General features: G+C 42.3%; 1 long non-coding RNA gene and 1 pseudogene across 1 annotated transcript; one reads left to right on the forward strand and one right to left on the reverse strand.

Moving 5' to 3' along the window:
• LOC109726271 lies at positions 5,280-5,855 on the forward strand. Its single transcript, XR_002220474.1, has 4 exons — positions 5,280-5,337; positions 5,422-5,537; positions 5,608-5,719; positions 5,809-5,855. It is a non-coding gene; the product is annotated as an uncharacterized LOC109726271 (long non-coding RNA).
• LOC109726785 lies at positions 9,889-11,204 on the reverse strand (annotated as a pseudogene).

Genomic DNA, 14,238 nt, shown 5'->3' on the forward strand with positions numbered 1-14,238 from the left:
CTCTCCCTCTCTTTATCTTTAGAAAGAAAAGAGAAGGAGAAGAAGAAAAGAGAAGAAAAAAAGAGAAGGAAAAGAAGAAAAAGAGAAGAAGGAGAAGGAGGAGATCAAGCTCAAGGAGGCTTGGAGCATCTTCCTCTTCCTCTCCTCACCATTGGAGTAGCTCTAGAGGTAAGCTACTAAACCCTAGCTTATGAAACTTAGGATTTTTGGTTTTTAAGCCTTGGAATTGGGGTCAAATAGACCCCTAGCACCATTGTTGGTGGATTAAAGCTAGAGTTAGGATTCCAAAGTGCAAATGGCAAGATGGGAACCCTAGAGCTCCAAAATAGGATTTTTGGTAAAGTATGAGATTGATCTTATTTGAGACCATGTAAACCCAATTGCTAGGTAACGAAACGCGGGGGCAAAGTCGGATTTTTGATTCGCCAAGCGGAAGAAAAGATATCGGCAAAACAAGGCCGACCAAACTTCGTTTCGACCTAAGGAAGCCGAGAGGTCGTCGTAAAGTCCGTTCGAGGGCATTTCTAGAACCCTTGTACCCTCAAGAGGTGGGGGGTGTCATCCCGAAGCATCCGGGTTTATCTTTATGTCTAAGTTAATTTTATTTATCATATGTTGATTGTGCATTATAGGATTAGTAGAAGTATATTTCCATTCATTGCATGCTTACTTAGTAGTGTAGCGGTATGGGCTTAACACTTGGACTAGGGAGGCATGAGGATTGGGTCTTGAGACAAAGAATCCTATAGTGGCAAAAGTGATGAACTTGGACATAGCCTAGTAAAGTGGCATTGACTAGTGTAGTAGAAACACTAAACTTGAACGAATGGCATGTCAACTAGTTAGAAGATATTACTATAATGACTGAACGAGTGGCATCGAGTCTAGTGTAGTAAACATGACATGGTTCTTGGGACAGTAGAGGTCCCAGCATCTAGGATGCATTGTATATTGTGCAGCAGAGGCACATTGACCCTTGTAGACAGGGTATCCTCTTGAGAGGATTGGATCATACTCACTAGTCTGTTTTTGCTTGTCGGTGGTCGCTCCACCGAGGCACGAGTCTCCGGAGTACTTCACTAGGGGCAGACGTAGTTGTCCCGCAGACGATATCGATGTGCGAGTGCAGCTTCTCCTCACCTATGAGATTGAGAGTGAGTCGAGGGCATAACCTACGGGTTAGCCAAGTAGATTGGGTAATAAACATGAAATGTATAGTAGACTTGCATTATTACCTTGAGTAGATATAGTGTATGTTATAGATTGCATTGCTATGTACCTTTCTATACTCATGACATGATATTAGCATGATAGTAGTTGTTGCATGCATCGTCATCATTGGTGGCATGATAGAGTAGTTGCAGTTTATTTCTCTATCTATCTATCTATCTATCTCTCTATCTGTGCCAACTTAGACCTAGTGGGAAAACCGGCGGCGTCGGCGGCTGAACCTACTGGGAACTATATTCATATAGTTCTCACCCCGTGTGGTTTTGGGGTATAGGTACACACAGGAGCGAACCGAGCGAGGACCGCGGTAAGGGCATAGCGCCTTGAGCTTAGCTAGTAGCTTTTCCTTTATGCATTAGAGTACCCTCGTGTACTAGATGATGTTTTGGATAGTTATTGGAGAGCTATGATCTATTGGAAGAAAACATGTAATTACATTTTGGCAGATGGAAATGTAATTAAATTATGCAAATGTTGAATAGTTGTAATAGCTAGACTTATCTCTCTTTATACACTTGTACTTATACTTGTGGTTCTTGCTTTTAGTTGGATAGCACGTGTGTGCTTTTAGTCGATCATGTATGTATTGAATTTATTCTCCTGGGCAAATTCCTGTACATGATCTGGTTGTTTAGCCTGGGGCGGACAGGAGAGGTGCTGTCCGTTCGGCGTCCGTCCACCGCGCCCGAACTGTGCCAAATTGATAAGGGTTTTGGGGCGGGGTCGTGACAGTTGGATGGCCTGTTGTTAGACCCCGTGCGCATTTCGGTTGGTATTACCTACTCGAGTGATGAAGGAAGTCGTTAAAATTGGTCCATTCTCACACTTTACCTGAGCCTATTTATGTTTTAATTTAAATTAGTCTGTAATGTGTTTAATATCTTCTGTGTTTGTGCTTTATTGCTTTCTTGGCTCAGGTTTTGTCGCCTTATCCTTTTTCAATTTATGATTTTTTATCTGCTTTCAATTTTCTGTGTTTTTTTTATACCCTGCTACTGCTGTTTTCTTTTTTCACTTCTTATTCTCTTTAATGTCGGTGCTGATTTAGTGATCTTTTATTATGTTTGTCCCCCCCCCTTTTTTTTTCCCGGGATGTGTTTCATCCTTCCCTTCATGGTTTCCCTCTTTTAAATTTGTTGGATATTTTCATTGATTTATTGAGGCTATGATGATACCTAATAAAAAAAAAAGGTTGTTTAGTGTCAAACTCATGATATGCAATGGTTCTTTACCATGCAAATGCGGTTAACTGATAGTAGTGGATTGTGTGTCCTGCACAAAGGCAACCATCTGCTGCGGATTTGGACAGACTGTGCACGCCTACCCAACTTCTACTGTTGGCTTTACATTCTGGTTTGCACTATTATTATTTTTTTTCTTTGTTTTGGACCTATCTAAGCAACTGCAACATGACCACTTGGCTCTCATTGATAACATGTGAAGAATAGAATATTGAACTTAAATGCCGTGCTATCATTCAATGGAAAATTGTCTCTAATATACATGAAGAAGACGTAAAAAAAGGAAAGTAATTAAGGCTAAACAAGGTAAGTATATTAGCCTTAATAAGGAAGAAAACGGAAAATAATAAAAGATAATTACGATACATAATTAGGGACCATATAAAGTAAGTATTTGAATATTTGCCTTAATACCCTCCCTCAAACTGAGGATGCTTTGTCAAAAAGTAGCTGAAGTTTGGATAAGAGAAATTTGAATCGCTCTAAAGGGTGCGACTTGGTAAGGAGATCTGCAATTTGCTGTTTAGAAGATATATTGTCACGCGCCGTGCACCGCCTATTTGGTCGGGTTCGGGCACGCCAACAGACCGCCGAACGGACAGGGTTCCCCTATACTGCAGACAGAGTCTCCCTTGTACGTCCAAGGCGTCGCAATCGATACAATTCACGGTGTTCCAACCAGGAACCGAATTCAACCAAGGATTGCATAAGGAAGTATCAAAAACATAAAATAACTAAGTTATTACAACATTCATCTTAGGTGTATTTTACATCACAATTTTCTTTTACAATCAACTTCCAAAATACAATCTAGTTACAATAAATTATTACAAGTTTGTTTTTTTGTCTTCAAACCCCTAAGCTAGACCACCTCGGGGTACCGCTATCTCAGTCTCGGAGGTAGGGCCGCTATCTATAGAGCTATGACCTTGCCTCGCGCCGCCGCGCCGCTCACGTGCGAACCTGTAACACCCCAAAACAACGTAGGATGAGAACCAACTCCATGGTTCCCAGTGGGTGCGGCCACCCAAGGAAAAAGCTCAACCAATAGGTCTAAGGAGGCACTACAACATGTTAGTCCAACAGATATATAAATGAATAAGGAAAAACATGCTATGCCTCACGATATGCGATATGAAATTCATGCAACTATGCAAGTAGATTACTGATTTTACTCTCTATTATTTACCATTCTTTAGCATTAGCCTTTCTTTATTCTTAGCTATTCTTACTTGTAGCCGTTCTTTACTTTATTAGCTTGTCACATTAAGCTCATTGGCGATTCTTTCCTAAGGTTACCTTTACCTTAGCCATCTATGCCACTCGCCTCGTTCTTGAGTCAATCCACTGCGGATAATCCGCGCTCTGTCGGCTTGAGGTGAAGGAACTCTCACATGCACCTCAGCCTACCACAACCTGCCGCACTTTATGACTGAGCCAGCCGGCGGCGAAATCGTCGCACATACGCCACGACAATGGCTCAAGTCAAGCGGTGGTATAATCCACAAACTAGCATAACAATCCGGCGGCGAAATCGTCGCACACGCCACGTCAATGGTTAGCCCCGGACGGCGAAATCGTCGCACACGCCCAACACCACTTTGGGTATTCCATAAGCTCAGGGATTCCGGAATCCATTTCCACATAACTCGAGGGTTGGTCTTAACCCTATGGTATCGACCTACTCAGGTCCATTATCCTCTCCATTCTAGGTTCATTTGACTCTAGGTTTAACACTTTTATCACATAACCTAGGTTAGTTTAACTCTAGGTTTATCTCATAACCTATATTCTTTAACACTAGGTTCATATTCATTCTTATCCATCCTAGGTCCATGACGCTAGGTTCATACTCAACCTATGTTCAATAACACCACACTTGTTCAATCTATGTTCTTTAACACTAGGTTTACATGCCACACTTGTTCAACCTATGTTCTTTAACACTAAGTTTACATGCCACACTTGTTCAACCTATATTCTTTAACACTAGGGGCGTGTTTGGTTCGCTTCTTTTTCACTATGGAATTGGAATAGGAATGGGTGAATTCGTTTGTGGGTGTTTGGTACGCGGGAGTCTTATTCCGATTCTGATTCCCGAGTGGAATGGAAATCCCCCAATCACCCCTTTTTTCAATCCGGCCTCCTAGGCCGGATTGGAAGTTGAATGTAGTATACTGAATTTATGTACATTGCGAAGTTCGAGTAAGGGGAATGATGTTTGGAACCTTCCCACATGTTATAAAGGGTTTAAAGATATTTATGAATAAGTTTAAGAGTAAACGGAATGTGGGAAGTGAGAAAGTGCTTTGCAATCTCGAAATTTGGCCATTCTGCATTGGTGTACCGGTACAGGCCTCATGCTGTACCGATACAGCAAGCAGCAGAGTTAGCTGCTGCGGGACAGCAGGGCCATTTTGGTCTTTTTTACTTCCTGTTCTTATCTCCACTGACCGAGCTCGACCTTTGAACTTATCTGAAGGATGCTGAGGCTTAGAGGAAGGGTTTGGTCTTCCTCCTACTTTCTCTTTCTAAGGGTTTTTCTCTCTCTAAGATGAAATAAGGCCTTTAGCTTATTTCCTCTCTCTTTTTGATGTCAGCTAACCAAGGAGACTTGATGGAACCTGTTTGCTGAGAAAAGAGATATCTGGGGTTAAGTTATTTACAATTCTAATCTAGGAACACCTAAGTTGGAGCTTTGGAAGGTATGTATTTGACTTCTCTATAGTTTAAAGTTTAGGTAGTGAATTTCGGCTTGTTGTAGCAGCCGGTTTGGAGAGCATGGTTTAACAGCTGTGGAGATCAGAGTTGTGATGTTTCATCAGTTAAGAATCGGAGAAAACTGCTGAAGGAAAGTTTAGAAAAGGTAATTAATGGATTAATTACTCTTTCATTACGATTATACCAAGTTTATTGTTGAATATTAGGCTGATTTGGCGATAGTTCGCAGCGAGCTTGCGACTGATCATCGGATGGTTTCGCGATAGATATTTGAGAGTTTCTAAGAGTTAAATCTTGTATTTGATCCTGAGCTAAACAGGGGTCCAAGCCGTAGCCTTATATAAGGTGAGAATTTTGCTGAATAGAAGGTACTTGATGCTGTTTTAGTGCAGATTTCTACGCTCATTCGCAGCAGGTTCACTGCAGGAAATCGGACACTTTGAACATTAATCCGCAGCCCTCAAGAAATTAGATGTGGTGCACTCTAACCTGATCTTAGTGGGGTTCAAGTTTCGATTACATATTAGGTATATTGGAAACCTAATTTATGATGTTTATTTAGGATACTTGAAGAATATTGAATTGAGTTCTTTGCTGATTTTAATATGTTTGTTAGGGCAAGTGTGGACCAGCGAGGACCCTCGATACGTGAACAAGTTGCCGTTTAGTAAGTGGGTTTGACTTCACCAGAGCAAGTGAACCTCCCTATGTTCTATATGATACTATAGAATTACTTACATGTGCAAATACATGAACAAGTACTCAATATCAAGTAATGAATGCTATAAACATATTGATCTTCTTGAATTGAATGGAACCTCGATTAAGTAAGAAGAAGAATCATGAGAAAGGAATTATTGTGAGTCTCAATGCATGGACATTATATGCTTTGTTACGCCTTTATGAAATAGAGAACAAGAGGTTAGATACAATGGTATTGACAAGCTCAAGGCTAATGACATATATGTACAATTACATTGCTTTCATGTACACCTTGAATCTAGTAGTTACTAGTATGTTACTTTATGACTGAATCCCGACCTAAAGGGCGGGAGTTGAACCTTACATGTTCAGACATGCTATTTGAGAACTGTTGGGTTATGAATTATGCTTGCTTGCCATTGTGCTCATTCGCACAAGCTTGTGAGGGTCGCTTCCTACAAACCGGCACTCCGGAGTTGGCCTACGCGACAGATGCTTGCCCGTGCGGGATTGAGTGCCGAAGTGGATTGCCGTGGGGAGTGTATACTACCACGGGGCCATTAGGCGCGGCACAAGCTGGACTACCTTGAGTAGGTCCCTATGAATTAAATCAATGTAATAAATGATGACAGCAGAGGATTATCACTGAGTAGTATACAGTTACATTTTCACTTGACATATTTGTGCTCATTGTGATTGCCTTACTAGTTCTGGTTAATGAATATATCTGATAGCATGCTATACATTCATAGTTCTTTATCATTGATAAATTACCATGTTATAATTGCTTTACATTTTTTAGCAAATCATTATGAGCCTAGTGGTGTAATTCGTCGAGGCTGGCGGCTTACCCACTGGGAACTATTGTTAATAGTTCTCACGCCCTTTTTATTGTTATTTTTTTCCAGAGCCACCTACAGGAGAGGCTAGGGATCGTGGCAAGGGAGTTGCGTCTAGCTAGACATTGCTAGGAGCTTGCTAGTTGATCACCTTGCTACTCGGGCTACGGCCGAGGGTGATGTCCCAGTGCATAGAGAGACTACCATTGTACATAGGTTTTGTGTACTCTGTGATGTATATGAGTATTTGAACCAGATGTTATAGTTTTAGTACTTTTTGTTGCACTTACATTCTTGAGTTAGTTACTCTTTGTTCTTCTGTTGATTGTATTTTGGACTTATACGCTGCTCTGATATCAGGATAGGATTTTCTATGTTTCCTTTCCTTCGACTTGTTTCTTGTAGACGCCTTATATACTGCAGGTGTATGGCGGGTCTGTGCACGCACTGGATATGCTTCTGCTGGTACCCGCGCGTGACAGATTATAGTGGTATCAGAGCCTAGGGTTGAGTCTTTGTGGACCTAGTGAACCTTAGGCTGGTTGGACTATAAGAATAGGCTCGTGAGAGACGATGTCTAGTTAAGTTTTTAGCGAAAGTATTTTGATTCGGTAATTTATAAACTCCGAAGGGTGGGAGTTTGATTGGAATGTGCAAATACTAACTTTGCAGAGGGCCACGTTGGCGGCCGACAACGTGACATCGGAAGTTAGTATCTGTTATATTTTAATACTTTCGCTGGATTTGGGTGATTAAAATGAGTAGTGTGGTTTGAATAGAGTAGGTTTTATTAACTATGTTTATTTTTGTTGCAGCATAGGATGCCTGTGACTCGTTCTACGGCTGCTGGAGCAGCCGAGGCAGCTGACGCAGAGGAAGTTGGGACTTCCGCTACCTCCGGATCGAGTGAGGTTCGGGAGTTACAGGATCAGCTTGCGGTGCTGACAGACTTAGTGACCCAGCAGGCAGTGACAGGTTAACAGCAGATGGATGCCGCACGTCGACAGGAGGAAAGAATGAAGAGGTTAGAGGATTTGCTACTGCGGCAGATGACAGATAGAGAGGTTCCAGATTCTACGCCAGCAGTACCAGATAGGGATACGACTGCTAGAGCACAGTCACTAGCACCCGGTACCTCACAGGCAGCCCCGAGTGTTGAGCCTTTACAGGAGACAGTAGCACCCCCACCAGCACCTGTGACTGTGACAGGGACAGTATTACCTGAGATGGTAGGCGCCGAGGAGCGAGAACAGATGATGGAACGTCTAAATGAATTTCGTCGTTGCAATCCTCATGTTTTTGATGGAGAAAAAGCTGATCACTGGGTGGTGGAAAAATGGCTACTGCATATGGAAAAGTTATTCTATGATACCTTTGTGGAGGAGCGATATCGAGTTTGGTTTGCGACACACCACTTGGATGGTGAGGCTTACAGGTGGTAGGTGGATATTCATGAGGATCCCCGTACTGATTTGTCTATGATCACTTGGAAGAGGTTTAAGGAGTTGTTGTTGACAACCTATTTTCTACAGAGTGTGAAGAGACAGATGGAGAGGGATCTGCGTAGCCTGAGGCAGGGGGACAGAACAGTAGCTGAGTACGAGCGAGAGTTTTCTCGATTGCTACATTGTGTACCCTTCGTGGTTAGAGATGATGAAGATAAGGCCCGTATCTTTGAGGTAGGCTTGCGACCTGCGAATTTTAGGTTGGTTCAGGCATCGAACCTGTCGACTTACCGGGACGTGGTGAACCGAGCATTGATTGTAGAGAAGGGGGCAGAGATTGTAAAAGAAAGGGAAGTTGTGGATCGAAGCAAAGGGAAGAGGCCAGGGACTGAGAGCAGTGGACAGCAATCTTTTAGGAGACCGCCAAAGTACCCGAGAGGCCAGCCAAGTCAGTCGAGGGGGCAAGGCTCTTTTACAACTCGCAGAGCACCAGAGCGTCGTCGACCGCCGCGTTGTGTGATCTGCAGTGGTCCCCATTTTCCACCGCAGTGTCCTCAATGTGGTGGCAGGTGTTTCATTTGTGGCCAGGAGGGCTATTTTCGATCCGAGTGCCCGAGAGCTCCTTCACCAGCACCATCTTCAGCGTCGGCACCTGCATCTTTTGCTCCGAGTCAGGGGACTCCATCCGCACAGTATCAGTCTAGGCGACCCCCCGGACAGCGGCAGTCAGAGAGTTCACAGCAGGGTTCGAGTGGGCGGATGTATGCCACCCAGACTGAGGAGGCCGCAGCGGCACAGGAGGTCGTAGCAGGTATTATTTTGATTCATGATGTTCGAGTTCGTGCATTATTTGATACTGGTGCATCACATTCCTTTATTGATCGGCTGTTTGCCGAGTTGCATAGCATACAGTTAGTACCTACTTTGTATCCGGGACGAGTGATCGTGCCCGACCATACCCTGAATGTCCGTTTGCGCTCAAATTTGACAGTCAGACTCGGTTTTACTTAATAAGTACAAAAAAATTTTAATCTTTCAGTTTCGATCACATTTGGTCACCGAAAGCTCTACCGAACTGTAATCTCTAGCAGATAACAGTCGGATTTTATTTTCCACCTTCCGGGTGTCAGAATGATATGAAACTTTAAATCTAGCCTCATAAAAATAATTCCGACATATTCTTCAGTTTTCATAATTTTCTGACACTATGCATTTTCTGCTAAAATATCAGCTCCGGTTCTCACAGAAAATTCTAAATCTTCTGTTTTCGTTCCGACTTCAGCACGAGTCGTTCCCGACTTATATTTTACTTCTCTAAATCCAATAAAAATAGTATCTCACACTATTTTTATTTATTTTTTACTTTTATATCAAAATCTGATACGTTACAAGCCCAAAGTGTACCGGTACACTTTCTCGTGTCACCGGTAACACGACTGCGCAGAGACAAAACCCGAAAGCTGCTTCTCGGTTTCGTAGCATTTGTACCGGTACACTTTCAATGCTGTACCGGTACACTTTGCTGTACCGGTTGCAACTCAATGGTTGTACCGGTACACTTTGCCCAGACTTAGTTTTTGGCTCCGTTTCGATTCTATTTCACGCCAAACAACGCTAAAACCTTTCCAACTCCTTCTAAACTTACTTTTAATCTTTCCAACCTTGTTCGAATATTAAATAGAACTCGTCTAACCATTTCATTCGCACGCTTTAGTCAATTTGACTAAAGTCCAATATTTTCCACCGAAGTTTCAGTATGTTACATATATATTCTAGCTTAATAGTCTTTTGATTATGATGCTGTCGTACAAAATGACAATCCACCTCAATGTGTTTTGTGCGTTCATGAAAAACATCATTCTGAGCTATTTGAATGGCACTTGGCTATCATAGTAGAGTGGAGTAGGAGAAGATATGTGCACCCCCATATCAGCAAGAAGCCATCGAAGCCAAACGATTTCAGAAGTTGTGTGTGCCAATGCTCGATATTCAGCCTCAGTACTTGAACGAGCCACAATAGTTTGCTTTTTGCTTTTCCAAGAGATTAACGAGTTCCCAAGGAATAGACAAAATCCAGTAGTGGAATGTCTATCGATTGGGTCTCCGGCCCAATCTGCATCAGAAAATGCACGAATTATTGGAGTAAAGGAGGATGATAGGAGAAGACCGTGATGTAACGTATTCTTGATGTATCGAAGAATACATAGAACAGCAGCAAAATGACAAGAGCGTGGCGCAGCCATAAATTGACTAACAAGATGAACAGCATAACTAATATCAGGTCTGGTAATTGTAAGATAGTTGAGGCTGCCAACTAATTGCCTGTAAAGAGTTGGATCAGGAAGTAATGTGCCGTCGGTGGGTCGAAGTTTAAGATTGAGCTCGATAGGAGTATCATTAGTCTTATTGTCAGTAAGACCAGTGTGGGCAAGTATGTCAAAGGCATATTTCACTTGAGAGAGAAATAAGCCATTAGATCTATAATCTACTTCAATTCCCAAGAAGTAGCGCAGAAGTCCAAGATCTTTCATCTCAAATTGAATATAGAGATATTGTTTGATGTTGTCAATTCCTTCTAAGTCATCCCCTGTAATAATCATATCATCAACATATAGCAGAATAATAACTCGACCACGTGAAGATGATTGAACAAACATTGCCGAGTCATGTTGGCTTTGGAAGAAGCCTTGCTGAAGAATAGTAGAACGAAATTTCTCAAACCAAGCACACGGCGCTTGTTTAAGCCCATATAAAGCCTTACGAAGCCGGCATACATAACGAGGCGGACGAGATAAACCGGGAGGAGGTGTCATATAAATTTCTTCGTGAAGATCGCCATGCAAAAAAGCATTTTTAACATCTAATTGATGAAGTTTCCAACATTGAATAGATGCCACGGCCAGTAATGTACGCACTGTGGTCATTCGAGCAACGGGAGCAAATGTCTCCTCGTAGTCAATCCCATATTCTTGAGAAAAGCCTTTGGCCACCAGTTTCTTCACGATATTGATAGTAAAGTTCAGCATCACTTGTCCATTTAGGCTCCATTAGAGCTAATTGGTCCCACAGAATAGATATTTGAGAATGAAAATCTGATACAGATTAGCCTTTTTGTTGTTTCAGTGTGCGAATATCCATTTCTAATTTATACTTTCGTGCAAAATTGGTTTGATTGTAACGGGTAGAAAGAAAATCCCACACTTCTTTAGCAGTATCAAATTTACTAAATTGCATACTGATAGTCAGACTAACAGTGTCACGCCCTGCGACCACCCGCCTATTTGGCCGGGTCGCGGCGCCGCCGACAGATCGCCGAACGGACAGGGTTTCCCCTGTACTGCGGACAGAGTCTCCCCTGTACGTTCAAGGCATAGCAATCAATACAATGTACGAAGTTCCAACCAGGAACACATTTCAATCAAGATTGCATAATGGAAGGTATCAAACAACATAACACATCCTATGTTATTACATGCATTCACATTCATCCATTTTTACATCACAAATCTCATTAGATTCCAACATTAGCTTTCACTTAACTTCCAAATACAATCCAATTTAACAATATTATTACAACTTGATTCTTTTCATTCTTTACATCCCTAAGTAAGGCCGACTCAGGGTACCGCTATCTCTGGTCTCGGTGGTAGGGCGCTAACTATGGAGCTACGCCCTCGCCTCGCGCCGCCGCGCCGCTCACGTGCGAACCTGTAACACCCCAAAACCACGTGGGGTGAGAACCAACTCCATGGTTCCCAGTGGGTACGGCCACCCAAGGGAAAAGCTCGACCAATAGGTCCAAGGGAGGCAACTGCAAGTTAGTTCAATAAACAGATAGATATATATCTTTATTATGCAACTAATAAAACCATGCTTTGCCTCACGAATGCAATAATGCCATGCTATATGCGAATCATGCAACTATACAAGTAGAATAAATGATTTTACTTTGTATCATGCTATCCATAGCTTTTTCATAATTTATACATCTTATCACTTTACATCATTGGTTATTTGCTCCTAAGGTTTTCCTCTACTCTAGCCAAGCTAACCACCCGATTCGGTCTCGAGTCAATCAACTGCGGAATACCGCACCAAAACTAGGCTCAAGGTGATGGACGTCTCACATACACCTCAGCCCTAAATCCTCTTAACTGGGATACCAAACCCGTAACACATAATGCTGTACATTCACTTGGCTTTGACCCAATCTTACCGGTTAACCATGTTAACCCCAATAACTCACAACCCAAAATCCCTTAATAGCGGGGGACTCGAACCTCCCTAGGGACCGTCTTCTGGGGGGACTTTACCACGCCTAGTGGTGACCAACTCCGGAGCGCACCGCCCGAGGGGGAGCTACCTCCCTCAAGCCAAGACTTATCGTGAGTATCGATCAATCCTCAACTTGAGGATTCATAGCCACTAGTCACAATGCCAATGTCACAATAGGTTTCTACCTATTTAATCATGCTACTCTATGTCAATTGGTCCAATGCCACTCTTGGTTAAACTATGTTTAACAACTGTATCCTCTATGCATATCAATGTCTATATTGTCAATGTCGCCTTTGTTTACTAATGTCCAAGTCCAACTCTCACATTCACACAATAATAGGGTTCTAACATACATGTCCATTATGGTTCTACCTTTCTCTATGTTCAACTACGTTAGAAACATGTCATTGAAATTAACCAAGGTTCACATGTACTTAGCCCTATTATGTATGAATGATACAAATATATATGCTCAATGCCACAAGTGTTTGCTAGGTTCATGACACTAGGTTCACACTATACTTGTTCAACCTATGTTCAATACACTAGGTTTAATGCCACTTGATGTCCAACCGATGTTCTTTGGCACTAGGTTCATATCCTCCATGTCCAACCTATGTCCATGACTCTAGGTTTAATGCCACTCGATCTAATGTGTATAGATTGTCCATATGCACATTTTCATTTCTTAACATTAGTATCTCTACAACATGATCATCAAGTATATCTTAGCATTAGCCACATGCTTGCATTTATTATTTCTACATCATGCTTATCATACCATTACTTAGTATTATCCCCATGCATGCTTATCATGTAAACTTTAACATTACTCAATGCATTCATCTAGCACTATTTACACTAAGTCATCATGCATTCCTCTTATCATGTTCTTATAATGTTAACATTCATATGCCCTTTATCTTATGCATTCAAAGCATTAATCACATGCATTTATCTAGCATTTCTATAATATGTTAACATGCATTCTTTTCACATTATATGTCAACATGCATCAATATGAAATCTCATTTCTTAGACATAAAGGGCGACCTAGTCGCTTCGGTAAGCACAACCCACCTCATTTCGCATTCCGATTGCTTGTCGACACTTGCAATCGGCCGCCCGCGGCACCCGTATCCGGCACGGCCCGATACTGCAACTGCGCCTCAACTGTGCTCCGCTTCGCAGCCCCGAAAATTATAGGTCTTCGGTTATGTGCCACGATGCCTCAAATCCATTTCCACGATTTTACGACGTCGCCTCAGCCCTCCCGGCGGACCCGAAGCCTAAACGTCCATTTCTTTAATAACTTTGTAACGGCTCGTCGGATTGCCGAACCGTCTTCGCCAACGCGTTTCGTTAGCTAGCAATTTGGTTTACGAAGGATCAAATAAGATCAAACTCTCATATTTTGAAAGTTTGCATTTTTGAGCCCTAACATGAATTAACCTCTAAATAATCCAAATCAAATAGAGTAAACATGTTTAGAATGCTCATTAGAGGCTATTAGAACACTTAAAACTAAGGATTAAGCCAAATCCTAAAAGCTTACCTCAATGTGAACGCCGCGACGACAACACACCGCTCCAACGGCCGCACGAAAGCCCGATCCGTCGCCTCTAACGCGTTCGCAAGCATCTTCTCCACCAACCCTCCAATTTTTAGAGAGAGATTTAGAGAGATAAGAGAGATATCTAGAGAGAGGTAGAGGTGTTTCTCTCTCTACTCCATGCGTGCGTGGGTGTGTGCTCGGGCTGAAGGAGAAAGAAGAAGAAGCAT

The sequence above is a fragment of the Ananas comosus genome, linkage group 21 (genome assembly GCF_001540865.1).
Source record: "Ananas comosus cultivar F153 linkage group 21, ASM154086v1, whole genome shotgun sequence".
In the NCBI taxonomy this organism is placed as follows: domain Eukaryota; kingdom Viridiplantae; phylum Streptophyta; class Magnoliopsida; order Poales; family Bromeliaceae; genus Ananas; species Ananas comosus.